The sequence below is a fragment of the Dendrobates tinctorius genome, unplaced genomic scaffold (genome assembly GCF_039654945.1).
Source record: "Dendrobates tinctorius isolate UK_male_01 unplaced genomic scaffold, ASM3965494v1 ptg000126l, whole genome shotgun sequence".
NCBI lineage: Eukaryota > Metazoa > Chordata > Amphibia > Anura > Dendrobatidae > Dendrobates > Dendrobates tinctorius.
Window position 1 is genome coordinate 7,919,390 of NW_027361794.1, and position 15,806 is coordinate 7,935,195.

Consider the following 15,806-nt stretch of genomic DNA (forward strand, 5'->3'; position numbering starts at 1 on the left):
CAGTGTATGCAGGACGCTGCTGTGCTGATTGTCATGGTGCTGGATGAGGGGAAGTTTATATGTGGGGTCAGGAGTGGTTTGCAAGGTGCCCGTGTGTGTAGGTAGCCGAGCAGAGCCTTGTGTGTACGAGGTTTACAGAGTGGAGCCATGTGAGTACTGAGTGGAGGCGCGTGTGTGTGAGGTGTACAATGCAGAGCCGAGTGTGTACGAGGCATACAAAGTGGAACCGTGTGTGTATGAGGTGTGCGGAGCAGTGCGTGTACAAGGTGTATGGTGGGGAGAATTCCTATCTCCCAACCATCCTAGATCCAGTGGGACAGTCCCGATTTTGAGAGTCTGCCCCAGCCGGGAGCATACTTTTCCCGCGGACACAGGAGTACATGGCGGAGCCCCGAGGAGCACTTTAAACTCGCACGTGACATTCCACCGGAAGTGATGTGCTGGAAGCTGACCGGAAATTAGGTAATTTCGGGAGATTGTGATGGAACCATGGAGGCTCTTCAGGGAATACTTCAGATCCATCACAATAAAAAGAGAGAAGAGCCAGCACTGCCAGTGGTCAGAATGCATAACATGAGGTGCATATGCACATATCTTACTGCATTCAAAATGAGACATTTAGCAAAATATTGATCAATATATTGAGCCACCCCGCCATGCCAAGGCAATCTCATATGGGGGGGTCGTACTCTACATTTTTATTTATTCACTGTGCCATTGCGGCCTCCTAAATGTTTTAAAAGCAAGACCATATCAAATGCAATCCATACCTGAAGCATATCTGCATCACTCCCGTGCAGCCAGGTGGAGCAGGTGCAGATAAAGGCCAACCAGGTCTGAACACAGACATCTCAGGTTTGACCTCCACACACTGCCTGACCAGCAAACACAGATGAAGGGCAATGCAGGCTCAGACATGGATGCAAAAATAAATAAAGCCTGGGGCAGGGCGGGGCTGCCGTGAGTGTGCACAGCAGCCTAGATCAATCACAATAAACACAGAAAAGATGGCGAACATGACCCAGCGTGCACGGCAACAGTGGTGGTCAGCCACAAAACCAATTTGCAATAAAAAGAGAAGAGCCAGCACTGCCAGTGGTCAGAACGCATAACATGAGGTGCATATGCACATATCTTACTGCATTCAAAATGAGACATTTAGCAAAATATTGATCAATATATTGAGCCACCCCGCCACGCCAAGGCAATCTCATATGGGGCAGTCCTACTCTACATTTTTATTTATTCACTGTGCCATTGCGGCCTCCTAAATGTTTTAAAAGCAAGACCATATCAAATGCAATCCAAACCTGAGATGTCTGTGTTCAGACCTGGTTGGCCTTCATGTGCACCTGCTCCATCTGGCTGCACGGGAGTGATGCAGATATGCTTCAGGTATGGATTGCATTTGATATGGTCTTGCTTTTAAAACATTTAGGAGGCCGCAATGGCACAGCGAATAATAAAAATGTAGAGTAGGACCCCCCATATGAGATTGCCTTGGCGTGGCGGGGTGGCTCAATATATTGATCAATATTTTGCTAAATGTCTCATTTTGAATGCAGTAAGATATGTGCATATGCACCTCATGTTATGCGTTCTGACCACTGGCAGTGCTGGCTCTTCTCTCTTTTTTTTTTCAGATCCATCTCAGTGTACTCCGACAGCACGGACAGTGGGATCGCTTTGGAATCGGAGATGCCGGCCATGTGAGCGGATCATGATATATACTGCACCGGGAGGCTCATGTGGGAACTACAATGGGAGCAGTCCTGCTATAGTATCTTCACAGAATTTTTCTCTCTCTCTCTCTGTTCTTTCTGTCCCTTTCTTTCTTTTCCTCAGTACCAGACACTGTGCCCACATTGCCAGCCACTGTGCCCTAAGTACCAGTCAGTGTGATCAGCAGTGCTAATTGGGTGTGGTTGGGGCATGGACATGGGCAGTGGCGTATCTAGGGGGGGGCAGCCGGGGCAGTTGCCCCGGGCGCAGCCAGCAGGGGGGCGCAGTCGGGCCGCCTAATGCAGCGGTCCGCAGTGTCCTCCCTGGCGGCTGCGTTCTGCCGCCCCCCGCCTGAGAGTCGGCGGTTCTCTGTGTCAGCTGTCAAGCTGACAGCCGGCGCAGAGAAAGAGGCCGTGCCGGCTCCCAGGGAGCAATTGTACTGGCGTCTATACAGACGCCTGTACAATTGAAGCTCTGACCGCCGGGCCAGAGCGACGTCAGCATCGTGATCAGGTCATGTGATCACGCTGCTGACGTCACTCCCCGGCGCCCAAAGCAAATGCTGGTGGTAAGTGTGCTCCACTGTGTGGAGCTGAAGAACCACCGAAGATGGGAGATGAGGGGGAGTTAATGAGTGGAGATGGGGGGGCTTTGTAGAGGGGATGGCGGTTAATGTGTGGGGGTATTTAGAGTGGGGATGGGGGTTAATGAGTGGGGATGGGGGTTAATGAGTGGGGATGCCATGGGGTTAATGTGTGGGGGGATTTGGAGAGGAGATGGGGGTTATTTAATGTGATGGGGTTAATGAGTGGGGATTGGGTTAATGTGTGCGGGGGTTAATGAATGGGGATGGGGATTAATGTGTGGGGGCGTTAATGAGTGGGGATGGGGGTTAATGTGTGTGTGGGTTAATGAATGGGGATGGGGGTTAATGTGTGGGGGTATTTGGAGTGCAGATGGTTATTTAATGTGTGGGGGGATTTGGAGTGGTGATGGGGTTAATGAGTGGGGATTGGGTTAATGTGTGCGGGGGTTAATGAATGGGGATGGGGATTAATGTGTGGGGGCGTTAATGAGTGGGGATGGGGGTTAATGAATGGGGATGGGGGTTAATGTGTGGGGGTATTTGGAGTGCAGATGGTTATTTAATGTGTGGGGGGATTTGGAGTGGTGATGGGGTTAATGAGTGGGGATTGGGTTAATGTGTGCGGGGGTTAATGAATGGGGATGGGGTTAATGTATGGGGGCGTTAATGAGTGGGGATTGGGTTAATGTGTGGGGGGATTTGGAGTGGGGATGGGGGGTTATTTAATGTGTGGGGGGGATTTGGAATGGGGATGGGGGTACTTAATGTATGTGGGGGATGGGGGGATTTAATGTGTGGGGAGATTTGAGGACACAAAATAAAGAGTATGTATGAGGAAACAGTATGGGGGATTGGTGCAGACAGTATGGGGAGCGAATGGGTTAATGTATGTGGATGGACACAGTATGGGGAGTCGGGGATATGTGTGAGCAGACAGTATAGAGAGTGAGGGGGTAAATATATGAGGAGACAGTATAGTGAACAGGTGGGATGCTAGAGGGGAATAGTGTGAGGTGACAGTATATTGCAGATATTTTTATTTAGGAGCATTATAATGACACTTCTATCTTTAAGGGCATCGTGTGGAGATTTGCTGCAGAAGACCGGAGAAGATGGAAGTCTACAGAGACGAGATGTGGATGAGAAAACTCATCATGGGGTCTAGAAGAAAAGGTGACTGACTGCAGAGATGACGTCATCTATAAGGTACCTGGATGTAAATGTTATTTGTGACACTGACTAATTCTCATGTTTTTATTTGTTAGGAGCATTAAAGGGGTTGTCCAGGTCTGTGCTGAGTCTGCAGACATTCTATGTGACTGCAGACGTCTGAATTCTCACAGTGCTCACTGAACGCTGTCAGGATTCTCTCGTGCCGGTAATTTACATACATGCGGTCACATGCTGACTAGACATGTGTGGCCTCACTCAATGAAAATGAACGGAGCGAGGCCGGGCACGACTAGTTGGAATGTGGCCAGAAGTATATAAATCACATGCTTGTGCTGACATGACTGTACATCGGCAAGGGAGAATCCTAAAAGTGTGCAGTGCATTCATTGTGAGAATTCAGAAGCTGCAATGTCAGGATTCAGCTCTGCAGGTTCCAGTAGTCATCACACGGACACTTCACTCATATGCGATTTTCATAGGTATGGTCCTGTGACAACGAGCTTCTCTTCCTGCTTCTCTCAGTTTTTTACTGAACATTGAGAGCATTAGGAGGAGCAGCTCGTGGGTACATGGCTAAGTGTGCAAGTCACATATGTACTTGGGGGGGGCGCCGAACCAAATTCTTGCCCCGGGTGCCAGAAAGCCTAGATACACCTCTGGACATGGGTGTGACTAGTTGTGAAATGGGTGTGGTCGGGGACGTGGGCTAAAATTTGCCACGACGGAGGCCTGGGGGGTGCCGGATCCCTCCCAGGCCCTGCAATAACAGAGACTCAACTTCTCTTTTATGGCGTTCAGACTCGGCCCCCGCTGGATTCTGCTGGGGACCTGGCCCTGTTTCTGTGACCGAAGCGGCGGACCTAGTCGAGGCTTGAAGGAGCGGGCACTCGGGAGGAGGCCTGTAGCTCTGCGGCTGCGCCACTTCAGGCCACGGCTGCCGGCCATGTTAAGTGAGCACCACAGTGACCCCCTGGGTACTGGAGGTGAGACTGGGGTCTGTCGGTAAAGCATCCGGGGACCTCCTGAGGTAGTAAATGAGTGGAGAGTAGTAACATGCAGCCCTTCCCCCATCATCTCCATGTGGCCAGCGCCATCTTGCAACCTCCCTGCGCCTCATAAATTAAGGTGGGCCAAAACATAAGAACTGTGAGAATTCTTCTCATCTGGCCCCATAGTGACAGCGGAGATCACGCAGACCAGCTCTTATAAAGGATAATATCCGTAATCATAAACTGAACTGCACTTTACTGATTTTTTTCACTCTACATAAATCTTATCTCTTGATTTTAAAGTCTATGTTTGAACCCTCAGACCAGTAGAAGAGCGACACCTACTGGTCATTCTATAAAAGAGTTGCATACCTAAAATTAATGGACAATTAATCGTATTCTATTATGTTCAAGTGGTGATCTCTGCACTTCACGCTATCAGAAGCTCCATTATGGTTAAAAGAACTAGAGTGTGGGAAACAAACAACTAAGACCACAGCTGAGGAACGAATGCATAAAGCTCATGGAGATCTAGACAAATACCTAAAAAACACATCTGATGCCACACAAACCCCTCTTAAAAAGTCTTCTAAGAGACCTGCCGCCCCAGATAATATGGAGGGGTCAGACTCTAGTGGAGACGTCTCGGATTGTGAATCTGATTTGGGAGACTATGAGCCAATTTCCAGAGCATTTATGAAAGAACTAATGGCCCAGAATATGAAACCCCTCTTGGAAGAATTGATCGGCCTTCGAATGGATTTACAACAATTGGGTCAGGGAGTAGAAGTTTTGGGATCCACCAACATGGAAACAGTCGATGTGATAACATACCTTCGAGATCAAGACCTCCAGCAGCAACAACTAAATATGGCTCTCTTGGCAGCGCAACACCAAGAAAACCGAAGCCGGAGGAAAAACATCCGATTGAGAGGCATACCTGAATCTTTCACACGTGAAACCTTTGTAAAAATTTCTAAATACATTTTCGCTAACCTTTTTGGCCAAGAGAGAGATGAATCTATAATCATCGAGCAGGTGAATCGTGCACTTAAATCAAAGCCAAAACCAAACGACCCCCCTAGAGACGTAATCTGTAGTCTCCTCAGCTTCGTCGACACAGCACATCCTTGCAAGTGCCAAAGGGCAAGATAAGATTCTTTATGAAAATTCCCAACTCCAACTTTTTCAAGATATTGCCCCTTCAACACTTGCTAAAAGATGTATCCTCAAACCTTTACAAACAGAACTCAGAGCTAAAGGCCTGATTTAGAGATGGCTGTACCCTTTTGGCCTCGCAGTCGCCATTGACAATCGCTAGATCACAATTCGCTCCCCAACGGATCTGGAGGCTGCCTGGGAAGCATTCGGCATTGAGCCAAGTGACATCCCCTCCTGGATGCGGGTCGACACTGGATGGAACCTCCCCCAATTGACAAGACCACAGGAGTGGTCGCTCAAGAAAATACAAACGTGTCTTAAACCTAAAAAGTCGGATCCTAGGAAGCCCCCAGCTTGAATATGGGTTAGCTCAGATGACCGTGAGGCGGAAGGAACTCGCTAGAAGTCTGGAATTCTGAGTTATTAGACAATCCCCATTCCTGAGGCTTTGACATTATTATAGGTCTTTCTCCTTTTTTTTGTGTTTCTCAGGATAAAATATGGGCGAGTTGGTACTGGCCCGGGCAGACTGTGGAAGAATGCAAACGGAGAACGACTTTTGGGGTGTGGGGGTCCCTGCTGTTGTGGGGTCATGTATGTTTAGACCTCCTAGACCTTTTTTCCATAACACCAGTTTTAAATTGGCTACTGTTCATTAGTAGTTTTTTGACAGTTTCTTTTACTGTGTTTTTCTTCTTACTTTATCTTCAATCTAAGATCATCACTTGGACTCTCTCGCTCATGATTGAGTACTTTAAACCCCCTCCAACAATAGGCGAGCTTGTTAATGTAAAAGTTGGTTACTTAACATTCTCTCTTGTTTTTGTTGTTCTTTCAGGCATTCTAATGTGACAAGGGACTCTGTTGGAGGTACTGGGAATTGCTAGTTGGGTGAGTACGGGCTCGATCACTGTGGCAACCTTCAATGTCACGGGCATCAATTCCCCTGCCAAACGCAGTCAAATAATTACACTCTTAAAAAAGCAAAAAACACAAGTAGCTTTCATTCAAGAAGCCCATTTTAAACATGGCAGGGTCCCCAACATGTCTTTTTCCCCCTTCCCCATCTGGTATAGCAGCTGCTCCTCTTCAGTGTCCAAAGGGGTTAGTATAGCGTTCAGAAAGGGCCTCCCTTTTACACACAGACAGTCTAAGCAACCTGGAAGGCAGATATATTTTTGTTAAGGGATCTTTAGATAACACGAAGGTGATGTTCGCCAATTTATATGCCCCAATACTAAACAGGTTCAATGGCTCATCAAAACAATGTATACACTTCAACTTTTCCATGAGGGTTTGCTGATTGTGGGGGGTGACATCAATTCAACCCAATCTAGATGCTTCTAGCGGCTCTTCTCCCATTTCATGGAAAATAAGACAAAGACTTTTGAACAAATTAAACTCCTTGCATTTAGTAGATCCCTGGCAGACCTTATCCCCTATTGACAAGGATTACACCCTTTTTTCTCCTCCATGACTCGTATCACCGGATAGACTATTTTTCATACTGTCCCATATCACCATCATAGAATCATAGAATCATAGAATCGTAGAGTTGGAAGGGACCTCCTGGGCCATCTGGTCCAACCCCCTGCTCAAAGCAGGATTCGCTAAATCATCCCAGTCAGATGTCTGTCCAGCCTCTGTTTGAAGACTTCCATTGAAGGAGAACTCACCACTTCTCGTGGCAGCATGTTCCACTCATTGATCACTCTAACTGTCAAAAAGTTTTTTCTAATATCTAATCTGTGTCTCCTCCCATTCAGTTTCATCCCATTGCTTCTAGTCTTTCCTTGTGCAAATGAGAATAAAGTTGATCCTTCTACAATGTGACAGCCCTTTAGATAATTGTAGACAGCTATTAAGTCTCCTCTCAGTCTTCTCTTTTGCAAACTAAACATTCCCAAATCCTGCAACCTTTCCTCATAAGACAGGGTTTGCAGTCCGGTCACCATTCTGGTTGCTCTTTTCTGAACTTGCTCCAGTTTGTTGATGTCTTTTTTAAAATATGGTGCCCAAAACTGGACACAATATTCCAGATGAGGTCTGACCAAAGAGGAGTAGAGGGAAATAATGACTTCACGTGATCTAGACTGTATGCTTCTGTTAATACATCCTAGAATTGCATTTGCCTTTTTTGCTGCTGCATCACACTGTTGACTCATATTCAGTCTGTGATCTATTAGTATACCCAAGTCTTTTTCACATGTGCTGTTGCTTAGGCCTATTCCTCCCATTCTGTATATGCTTTTTTCATTTTTATTGCCCAGATGTAGTACTTTGCATTTTTCCCTGTTAAAAACCATTCTATTAGTTGCTGCCCACTTCTCCAGTTTATTTAAATCTTTTTGAATCCTCTCTCTTCTCTAGTATTAGCTATCCCTCCTAGCTTTGTGTCATAAGCAAATTTAATCAGTTTACCCTCAATTCCTTCATCTAAATCGTTGATAAAGATGTTGAACAATACAGGGCCCAGGACAGAGCCCTGTGGTACCCCACTTGAGACATTCTTCCAACTGGATGTGCAGCCATTTACGACCACTCTTTGGGTCCGATCACTAAGCCAGCTATGAATCCACCTAACAGTTGCCTTGTCCATTCCATACTTAGTCATTTTTTCAATAAGGATTGTATGAGATACTTTGTCAAATGCTTTGCTGAAGTCAAGATATACTATATCTACAGCATTTCCTTGATCCACCCAATCAGTGATTCCGTCATAGAAGGAAATTAAGTTAGTCTGACATGACTTATTAGTTACAAACCCATGCTGACTCTGTTTAATCACTTCATTCTTATCCAGGTACTGACATACTGTCACGGCCGCCGCTGATACTCACCTGCCGTGTCCTGTGCGCACCTCCCGGCGCGCACCCGCTCCCCGGCGCGTCCCCGCTGCTGACCTCCGGCCTCCCCGACGTCGCTCCCACGCTCCTCTGGCCGGAGCTCTGACGGCGTCATGTGACGTGGTGGCTCCGTCCCCAACATGGCGGCGCCCATCGCCTATTTCTGGCAGGCGTCTCCCCAGGTAAGACGCCTGTGTATCATTCCGGGCTGCTGTCCTTTTGGCCAGCGCCTTGTACGCTCTTAGGCCCTGCTACGCTTCACCTCCTAGCCCCGCTCAGTTAGGTTTCTTTTGCTGTTCTCTCTGGGTTTGCTCCTCTGGCTGTTCCGTTTCCCTGCCTCCTTCCTGGTGTGCTTGCACCCCTGTGAACTCCTTGTCCGTGCCCTCTCTTACCCGCTCTCTCTCTTGCAGCCTCCAGCCACTACCTGCTTCGAACCCTCCAAGTGTCTGCGTCCTTCCGTCTCCTACCACTGACCTCCTGTGCCGCTGCTCCGCTGACTCTTCACCCTAAGTTCCTCTGGTGCTCACCCAGTCGTCCCTTTGGCTCCGGCTGTCACGGTTCCATCCCTTGTGGGCCTGCCCCTAACACTCCCTGTATAGGGGGTGGCTCCACCTGGTCCAGCTCGTCTATCTGGACGACATCTTGATTTTCTCTCCCGACTTGTCTACCCACCGCCGAGATGTCCGTCAGGTTCTACATCATCTCAGGGAGAATTACCTGTTCGCTAAGTTGGAGAAGTGCCTCTTTGAGCAGTCCTCTCTACCGTTCCTTGGCTACATCGTTTCGAGCACTTGCTTGGAGATGGATCCTGAAAAGGTCTCTGCCGTTCTCAAGTGGCCACGTCCCCAAGGAGTGAAGGCAATCCAGCGTTTTTTTGGCTTCGCCAATTTTTACAGGCAATTCATTCCGCATTTTTCCTCCCTAGTCAAGCCTATGTCTGCTCTCACTCGCAAAGGGTTTAATCCCCACTCCTGGCCGCGGGAGGCTGAAGCCGCTTTTAAAGATTTAAAGCAGGAATTCGCTAAAGCCCCAGTACTCCACCATCCAGATGCCAGTAGGCCACTTTTTCTGGAGGTTGATGCCTCGTCTGTGGGTGCAGGAGCGGTTCTTCTACAAAAAACCTCCTCTGGACGCGTGGTCACATGTGGGTTCTTCTCCAAGGTTTTCTCCGCCCCAGAACGTAATTACGCTATCGGAGACAGAGAACTACTGGCCATTAAACTTGCCCTTGAAGAGTGGCGCCATCTTCTTGAAGGAGCTGTCCATCCGTTTACCATATTCACGGATCATAAGAATTTGGCTTATGTTCAGACTGCCCAAAGGCTCAACCCGCGTCAAGCTAGATGGTCCTTGTTCTTCGGGTGCTTTGATTTCCAGCTCCATTTCCGGCCAGGGAATAAGAACGTCAAGGCTGACGCCCTGTCTCGGTCCTTTTCGCCTGTGGGCAGTGAAGATGACCCAGCACACATCATCAATCCAGCTAAGATTATCACTGTGGCTCCCCTAAACGTACTTTCTCCACCACCCGGTAAGACCTTCGTTCCGAGCAGGGACAAGGCTAGGGTCTTACACTGGGGGCACTCATCTAAATTTTCTGGACACGCTGGAATAAGGGAGACTCTCTATCTCGTCTCTCGACATTATTGGTGGCCATCGCTTCGCCAAGACGTCCTGGACTTCATCGCTTCCTGTCCTTCGTGTGCCAGGAACAAGGTTCCTCGATCCCGACCTTATGGGCTCCTACACCCATTACCCATACCCACGACTCCTTGGACCCACATAGCTATGGACTTCATCACTGATCTGCCAGAGTCCTCGAGGTGTTCGGTTATCTTAGTGGTCGTGGATCGGTTTTCAAAAATGGCTCACTTTGTTCCCTTGTCTGGTCTGCCTTCTGCCCCCGAGTTGGCGAAGATTTTCTTGCTCCACGTCTTCCGTCTCCATGGCTTTCCCCAGCACATTGTCTCGGACAGAGGAGTCCAATTCACCTCTCGATTCTGGCGAGCTCTCTGCGGGTTGATGAAGATAACTCTGGATTTTTCATCGGCCTATCATCCCCAGTCTAAGGCTGGTTTCACATTTGCGTTTTTTAGCGCTGGAAAAAAACGCATATGTGCGCATGCGTTTTTTCCCCTATATTTAACATGGGTGCGCATACCTGCGCGCTTGTAAGCGCATGTATGCGATTTTCATGCGCTGCGTTTTTTTGGGGTGTGCGTTTGTATTTTCCAGACGCAGCATGTTGCATTTTTTGGCCCTGCAAAAAAGCGCATGCGCACATATGCGCACGTTTTGCGCTAAAAATGGCCATTATAGCCTATGGATGCGCATATGTGCGCACTGGCATGCTCATGTATGCGTTTTTTTGCATATGCGTTTTTTTTTTTAACCATGGAATTTAGGGGTTTGGGTTAGAGTTAGGGTTAGTTAAGGGGGTTTAGGGTTAGGGTTAGGGTCAGGGTCAGGGTTAGGGTTGGGGTTTGGGTCAGGGTTAGGGTTAAGTATGGTTTGGTTAAGGGTTAGGGTCAGGGTTAGGGTCAGGATTAGGGTTAAGTATGGTTTTGTTAAGGGTTAGGGTCAGGGTTAGGGTTAGGGTTAGGGTTAGGGTTAGGGTTAGGGTTAGGGTCAGGGTTAGGGTTAAGTATGGTTTTGTTAAGGATTAGGGTCAGGGTTAGGGTCAGGATTAGGGTTAAGTATGGTTTGGTTAAGGGTTAGGGTCAGGGTTAGGGTTAGGGTTAGGGTTAGGGTCAGGGTTAGGGTTAAGTATGGTTTTGTTAAGGGTTAGGGTCAGGGTTAGGGTCAGGATTAGGGTTAAGTATGGTTTTGTTAAGGGTTAGGGTCAGGGTTAGGGTTAGGGTTAGGGTCAGGGTTAGGGTCAGGATTAGGGTTAAGTATGGTTTGGTTAAGGGTTAGGGTCAGGGTTAGGGTTAGGGTTAGGGTCAGGGTTAGGGTTAAGTATGGTTTTGTTAAGGGTTAGGGTCAGGGTTAGGGTTAGGGTTAGGGTCAGGGTTAGGGTTAGGGTTAGGGTTAGGGTCAGGGTTAGGGTTAGGGTTAGGGTTAGTTAGGGTTTAGGGTTTGGGTTAGGGTTAAGTATGATTTGGTTAAGGGTTAGGGTTAGGGTTAGGGTCAGGGTTAGGGTTAGGGTTAGGGTCAGGGTTAGGGTTAGTAAAGTCATGGTTTGGGTAGTGTGAGGGGCCACCTAAAAATGTTGGAAAAAAACGCAAACGCGGTAAAAACGCACTAAAAACGCATACAAACGCATAAAAACGCTGCGTTTTTTTCATGCATGCTCATAAAAATGCTTGAAAAAAACGCAGCAGTTGTATGCTTTTGTATGCGTTTTTTCAATGCGTTTTTTTGCGGGAAAAACGCGCTGCAAAAAAAAGCAAGTGTGAAACTAGCCTAACGGACAAGTGGAACGGGTCAATCAAGTCCTGACTTCGTACCTTCGGCATTTTTCTAACGCGCACCAGGATGACTGGGTTTCTCTTCTTCCATGGGCTGAATTCGCGTACAATAATCACCCCAGTGAAGCCTCTACCAAGTCCCCCTTTTTTGTGGTTTTTGGTCTACATCACGGCATTCCCCTTCCCGTTTCCCCCACCTCGGGTGTACCGGCGGCGGATGCTGTGTCGATAGATTTCTCCCAGATTTGGAGGGACACCAGGGAGGCCCTTGAGAGAGCCAGTCGCAAAATGAAGAATTACGCCGATAAGAGACGTTTAGATGCTCCTCCGTACTCCCCTGGGGAGAAGGTCTGGCTTTCCTCACAGCATATCAGACTAAAGGTTCCGTCCTATAAGTTGGGTCCACGTTTCATCGGTCCTTTTGAGATTCTAAGGCGCGTTAATGACGTGGCCTACAAATTAAAATTGCCTGCCTCGCTAAGAATTCCCAATGTTTTTCATGTATCCCTCCTCAAGCCTGCAGTATTTAATCACTACCACTCAACCGCTTCGCAAAATTTCCAACCCAGCACTTCTGATAATACCTTTGAGGTTAAAGATATACTCGCCACTAAGACTGTTAGAGGTCGAACGTTGTTTTTGGTCGATTGGAAGGGTTTCGGCCCTGAGGAGAGGTCCTGGGAACCTCGAGAAAACATTAATGCTCCTCGGATCATGAAACGATTTCTCGACAACCTTAGGAGAGGAGGGAGTAGAGGGAGGGGTACTGTCACGGCCGCCGCTGATACTCACCTGCCGTGTCCTGTGCGCACCTCCCGGCGCGCACCCGCTCCCCGGCGCGTCCCCGCTGCTGACCTCCGGCCTCCCCGACGTCGCTCCCACGCTCCTCTGGCCGGAGCTCTGACGGCGTCATGTGACACGGTGGCTCCGCCCCCAACATGGCGGCACCCATCGCCTATTTCTGGCAGGCGTCTCCCCAGGTAAGATGCCTGTGTATTGTTCCGGGCTGCTGTCCTTTTGGCCAGCGCCTTGTACGCTCTCAGGCCCTGCTACGCTTCACCTCCTAGCCCCGCTCAGTTAGGTTTCTTTTGCTGTTCTCTCTGGGTTTGCTCCTCTGGCTGTTCCGTTTCCCTGCCTCCTTCCCGGTGTGCTTGCACCCCTGTGAACTCCTTGTCCGTGCCCTCTCTTACCCGCTCTCTCTCTTGCAGCCTCCAGCCACTACCTGCTTCGAACCCTCCAAGTGTCTGCGTCCTTCTGTCTCCTACCACTGACCTCCCGTGCCGCTGCTCCGCTGACTCTCCACCCTAAGTTCCTCTGGTGCTCACCCAGTCGTCCCTTTGCCTCCGGCTGTCACGGTTCCATCCCTTGTGGGCCTGCCCCTAACACTCCCTGTATAGGGGGTGGCTCCACCTGGTCCAGCTCGTCCGCAGGGGCTCTGGGGCCGTGACCCAGAGGGTCCACTCCGTGTTGCTCTCCTTGTTTTTTGCCATACGAAACACACTCCGTAATACATACATGTTGTTTAATAATTTGTTCAAAGATCTTTCCTGGTATAGAAGTCAGACTCACCGGCTTATAGTTGCCTAGGTCCACCTTCCCCTTTTTGAAGATAGGAACAACATTTGCTCTTCTCCAGTCTTCTGGGACTTCTGTTCTCCAAGAATTTTCAAAGATTATGGAGGGGGTTCAAAAATTTCTTCTGCTATCTCCTTCAGTACTCTGGGGTGTAATTCATCTGGACCTGGAGACTTGAATTCATTTAGGTTAGCTAAGTGTTTCCTTACTATCTTTCTGTTTATAGATATCCTGGATTCTTCTATTTCCTTAATAGGACAGTGAAGAACAGTTGATGTTACATTTCCTTTCTGAGAGAAAACAGATGCAAAATAGGAATTTAAAAGTTCGGCCTTCTCAACATCCTGTCTTACCATTTCATCATTTTCATCCTGTAAAAATCCTATAGCATCTTTGACTTTTCTTTTACTTTTGACATATCCCCAAAATCCTTTATTATTGCTTTTGACATCTCTTGCAAGCCTCAATTCATTGTCAGCTTTAGCTAATCTGATTTGTGCCCTGCAGGTTCTGCAGACAGCATTATATTCTTCTTTAGATATGCCTCCCTCTTTCCATTTTATAAACATTTTTTTCTTCCTTTTTAGCATGTGCTTAAGTTCTGTGTTCATCCATCCTGGCTTCCTTAAATGGTTCCTATTCTTCCCTCTTTTCGGAATTGTTAACAATTGTGCTTTGAGAATTTCATTTTTCAAGATTTCCCATCCTTCCTGGACATTTTTGTCTTTAAGGATATCCAGCCATTGGATCCCTCCAATTCTCTTTCTGAATCCCTTAAAATCTGCCTTTCTGAAATCTCACCTTGACGTCTGAGTCTTCACAGGTCTTCCTCCTCTAGTTATCCAAAATTCTAAAATAGCATGGTCGCTACCTCCTAGGGTCCCAGCCACTTTTACCTCCTCAACCATTTCCTCCCTGTTTATAAGGATTAGATCCAAGGTAGCAGTTCCCCTTGTTTTCTCCCCTACCTTTTGGGAGATAAAGTTGTCAGCAAGAGAGGATAAGAATTTCCTTGACCTGTTAGTTTTGCCTGAGAGAGATTCCCAACAAATGTCTGGATAGTTGAAATCTCCCATGACAACTATGTCATATTTTTTGGAGAAGTTGGCCATTTGATGCATAAAGAGTTCATCCATATCTTCAGCTTGCACAGGCGGCCTGTAGTAAATGCCTACAATGGTGTCCTTTCCATTGTTCTGTCCTTGTATTCTAAGGCCTCTTTCACACATCAGGTTTTCGCCGTCAGGCGCGATCCGGCGCTTTTGACAGAAACCGGATCCGGCGAAATGCAATGCCGGATCCGGTTTCCCCCCCATTGACTTGCATTTGCGCCGGATCGCGCCGGATGGCCATGCGTTTCATCCGGTTTTCGCCGGATCCGGCAATGTGTCGCGATCCGGCGTCTGGAAAAAACGTCTACTGTAACGTTTTTTGTCTCCGGCGAAAAAGCCAGACACGCCGGATCCGGCGCGTCCGGCTTTTTCACACAATGAAAGCCTATGAGCGCCGCAATGCGCCGGATCTGGTTTTTTTGGTCTGAGCATGCTCAGTAGCTCTGCCCACAAGACATATATAAAAGCAAGACAGTGGGACCCACAGCCACACCCAACATGCCACCCAAGCCAAGAACCAGGAGAAGGCAGCAGACATCTGCAGCACCATCAGCACCACCACCACCCCAAATGGAGCAGCAAATGGAACATGCTGAGGAGGGGAGTCCAGAAGCAGATGAGAGACGGTAATTATCAAATCCCCCATTCCTCCAAACTAGGGCCATGGAATATCAAGATATTCATTGGCCCTTTGTTTCTCTTTATTCAACAGCCGCCAAAGAGATGCAGCAGCAGCAGCAGAAATGGCATCACTGGCAGCAGCAACAGCAGCAGCAATACCCACAGCCATGGAGTCTGGCCATCAACAGGACAGCACATCTTCTTCTGGGAGCCCTCCCTCGCATCGTCAGCGTTTGACGGTAAGTTTTTATTTCCAAAATCCATCATCTCTGTAATATATGTCTATTCATTGACTTTTATATCAAAACAGGAATCACAAGATGAAGAGGAGCTCCCAGAAGAAGAAGGAAGGGGTGGACAGACACCTGGAGTGGGCTCACAATTGGTAAGTTTTTGGCATCAAACGCAGAAACACAACATCACACTACACACAACACATAGAAAACAATGTTCTGCAGACCACACACAGCAAACAAATGCCTACATCCAAAGACATAACATTTTTTGTTTTCTTCTCTAGTATTCCCAATCTGGTGCTCGGCCAAGAGGTCCTCGCAGTGCCTCCCAGGGTCGTCGGCGACAGCAACGCGGCGGTCACCAGCGTGTAAGTATAA